This window comes from Orycteropus afer, unplaced genomic scaffold (assembly GCF_000298275.1).
Source record: "Orycteropus afer afer isolate SDZICR_OR568_19922 unplaced genomic scaffold, OryAfe1.0 scaffold00259, whole genome shotgun sequence".
Taxonomy (NCBI): Eukaryota; Metazoa; Chordata; class Mammalia; order Tubulidentata; family Orycteropodidae; genus Orycteropus; species Orycteropus afer.
This window is the reverse complement of record NW_006921846.1, coordinates 2,082,526-2,085,359: the sequence shown is the minus strand read 5'-3', so window position 1 is coordinate 2,085,359 and position 2,834 is coordinate 2,082,526.

Below are 2,834 nucleotides of genomic sequence, written 5' to 3'. Positions count from 1 at the left end.
CCTCGGAAACCCAAGGAGGGGTCGCTATGAGTAGGGGCCGACTCCCCAGCACATAACAGCAACAGCAAGTGAATAGTGGAGTGGTTGCAGTAAAGACAAACACCTCTTTCTCCTCTAACGACAACACAAACAACCAGGTAGGTGTTTACTAAGTGCGCCTTGGTTTTCCTGCAGGCAGTTAGGATTTACGTCATCCTATTGTGGCGTAGCGCCTGCATCCCGTGCTTGCCCAGTATGAGGTCACAGGCCCTCTCCACTATAAAAGGGTGGTGCCGCTGCAGCGTATACCAGTTGCACCAGTCCGGGACATCTATCACCCTGGCCCACGGCTTCCCAAGGCCGGGTGGCTAGCCGCACCGCCCCCCTCCCTGCTTTCCAGCTGCCAGCTCAGACTCCAGTTCCTGAGAAGAGCTAAGAAGCTGGAGAAGTATCATGGGTATCTTTTTGTTCCTACTGAGCAGCATTTTTTTCGCCATACTATTTGTCTTCTGGAGAAAACGATGTCAGGTAAAGACGTGTGGAAGATGGATACACATTGGAAGCTGAATGAATGCGTGGATCCGTTGTGTGTAAGAGTAGCAAGTTAGTCAAATAGTAAGAGTCAAGGAGAGGTCCCCTCCTTCTTCTCCAGAAACAGCCTCAGACTAATTAGTACTCTTTACCCACAGAGTTCCTTCATATTCACCAGGAATTTGACAATTGTGGTCTGTTGTAAAAAGCCCCAAGTCATTAAATGATGTGGTTAGCTATTCACCCACCTGAAGAGAGCAGAAGTGCCTGCACCCCACCACCACCACCACCACCACCACCCCCCACTTCCTATTTTAAGAATGTGGGCCTTCTCTGACTCTTGCTGTTTGGCTGTCTCTCGTCTCCCCCCTCTTTTCTCTTTGCCTCCCCCCTTGTTTTATTTTCTTTTCAATCATTTCTATGAGAGATATCTGGGCATTAACAGATATTTCAGGTCAAAATGTGGGTTTTCTGGTGCTAGTTAAAGTTTCAAGTGAAGTACTGTTATACAGGTTTCAAAGACAAGGCCTAAATATAGGCCTACCGGAGTGCCCAAGAAATGCAAGCAAATGCTATGAGGCTTTAATGCCAAAAGGTGCCTTTCATGTATTTTTTTTTTTCATAGTCTGTATTTGGGAAGAGCTTATTTCAAAGTCAATGTAGTCATCCAACAAATTTTTTAATGCCTTCACTAACCATGTTATCATTTGCTAGTGTTTGGAAATTGCTAAATTCAAATGATTGATATATATATATATATTTCCTTCTCTTACAGAGAAAAACTGGTGAAATGTCATCAAATTCAACTTGTCTTGTGCTAACAAAACCATCCTCTTCTGAGTCAAGTATGAGCCATACTGATAAGAATCTTTCCATCAACAACCTCTCTCAGGATATCCTAAATAATTTCCCACACTCTGTAGCCATGCAGAAGCGAATACTGGTGAACCTCAGGATTGTGGAATACAAGCTGGCTGAACTGGAACATTTCTTAGTTATCAGGGGTTTAAATGGTGCAGTAGTTAACCAGCCATCCACTGAAAAGCTCACATAATGTAATGACAGTGGAGGCAGTCATTAAAGTCACTTTGAGTGTATTCACTTGATTATGTGTGTTTGTATCCAATGAATTATTGTCTCAAGGGGAAGGAGATGCCAAGTCAAATACAAAATCCAGGCATTTCTTGATTTCCTCCCTCACATTTAATTTAAAGAATTGATTACATATTGTTAATAAATATTTTAATGGGGAATGACTGGAAGTACAATAGAGTAACAGTTCAGTTTTAAAAAAGAAAAAGCTAGAGTAAAAAGAATCAAAGTGGCTTTAGTTTCACTCAAGTATGAAAAACACTTTTCTCAAATGTCTCCAAGCTTGCATCGAAGTGGGATTGGATGGAACTGTCTTCCATCAAGAAGAACACTGTTTGTTACCACCGCTGCATCTGTGGAATGGTAAGAGCTCTCACTAAGCACCCTACAGTGTGCATTACACACTTTTAAGGATAGTCACAGAAACCCTTAACTGCTCCTTGTGATCAGGTTCTGAAGAGGATTTCTCCCCCATCAACTCCGTGTCACCCCTCGCCCCCACGCCCCCACTACACACACAATTAGAACTTCGTCCATTAAAAATGTACCTAAATCTTCTATGGCCCTAGAGGATGGCCTCGGGCCTAAGGCAGTCGCCTGCCAAGTGCAGGGCTGGTGGTTCAAACCTACCAGCCATTCCCCGACACGTAGACCGGGCTGTCTTTCTCCACTCGGCCCTCCTTGGAAACTCAAAGAGGGCTCACAGGATCCCATCCAATCGGTTGAGAGGTCTGATTTTTTAGAAGCTCTGGTAGCATAGTGCCTTAAGGAACTTAGCTGCTAACCAGAAGGCTGGCGGTTCAAACCCACCAGCCACTGCTCGGAAGGCGGGTTGGGCAATCTACTTCTGTAGCGATACTGCCTCAGAAACCCAAGGAGGGATCGCAATGAGTCGGGGCCGACTCGACGGCAAACAACAACAACAACAACAACATAGAAAACTGTACATGTTTTTCTATTAGGTGAAAAAATCCACAACCCAAATAATACCAAAATGCAGTGGTAGAATGCATTTTATGCACTGAGTACTAAAATGATCTTAAGAAAAATGACTTCTAAACTCTAGTCAGTCAACTATATCATCATATTTTATAAAATCCAGTATAAGTAATTAAAACTCTCTCGGTGTTTGCTAACAGCATTTAGCCTACCCTCAAATACAAGTTAACTTCTTCATGACATCTAGCATCAACAGCACATATATATATATACATATATATATATATACATAA